We start from the raw sequence: 1263 nt of genomic DNA, 5'->3' as shown, positions 1-1263 counted from the left end.
GGTATGCATCTCCGGTGCGTGGCCCCCCTCACGGACGGCGCCGCCGCCGGCACCTGGAGGGGGGAAACTACCGCGTCGGGTGTACACGGAGTGGATGTAGCTATGGGTTTGGCCCGGATGTTGCTCCCCGATGTCCCTCTGGGCCGACCCGACACAACCGGGTGGAGAGATCCACTGGTCAAAGCCCGTCCGTGCAAAGTCAAAGGGCTAGATCCCGTGGTCAACGCTACAGGGTTAGCCGGGACGGGGGCCCTGGGGGGTAGCAATGCCGCCGGAGCGTCGTACCGGGCCCTCATACATGCGGGGTGATGTTGTGGCATGTCCGAAGAGGCGGCACGCGTCTCCGGGGTGTGGCCCCCGTCACGGACGGCGCCGCCGCCGGCACCTGGAGGGGGGAAACGACGCGTCGGTCCCTCATTTTATATGTAAACGAAACTTTTCAATGCGTATGAAAATAATATACACTAAAAATATATTTGAAGATAGTTACCGGATCAGGCACTCGGTAACGGTACCCCTCAGTCAGTTGCTCTCCTATGTATCACCTTTCGCGAGACCATAGAAAATATTTATATCATAAAGAAATGTTGCTGACCATAGAAAAAGTTCGGTTCAGAAAAAAATAAAAAAAAGAACATGTAATAAAAAATAATGTTTCAAACCATTAAAGAAAATGTATGGTACATTTTAAATAATGTTAATGCATGTCAAAAATATGTATACCATGTATTATTTTTAATATAATTATATACCATGTATCATTCAAAAAATTTCAAAAACGAGTATTTGAAAATATTTAATATGTACGTGCAAATATTTTATATGTATACAAAACTTTTCAATGCATATATACACTAAAAATATATTGAAGACAGTTAATAATATTTTTTGAAAAATGTTAAACATGTATAAAAGTTAGGCGGGACGGGGGCCCGGGGGGTAGCATTGCCACCAGAGCGTCGCACCGGTCCCTTATTATACATGTAGGTTTGTGTTGTGGCATGTCTGAAGAGGCGCACACTTCTCCGGGGTGTGGCCCTCCTCACGGACGGCGTCGCCGCCGGCACCTGGAGGGGGAAGACGGACGCGCCGGGTCTACAGGGACGAGATCTTGCTGTGGGTTTGGCCCGGATGTTGGTCCAGGTGTTCGTATGGGCTCACATAACACAACCGGGTGGAGAGGTCCGCTGGTGAAATCCCGTCCGTGGGAAGTCAAAGGGCTAGATCTCGTGGTCAACCGCTCCAGGGTTAGGCGGGACGGGG

This window comes from Triticum aestivum, unplaced genomic scaffold (assembly GCF_018294505.1).
Source record: "Triticum aestivum cultivar Chinese Spring unplaced genomic scaffold, IWGSC CS RefSeq v2.1 scaffold49320, whole genome shotgun sequence".
Lineage (NCBI taxonomy): Eukaryota > Viridiplantae > Streptophyta > Magnoliopsida > Poales > Poaceae > Triticum > Triticum aestivum.
Note: the sequence above shows the minus strand (reverse complement) of the source record.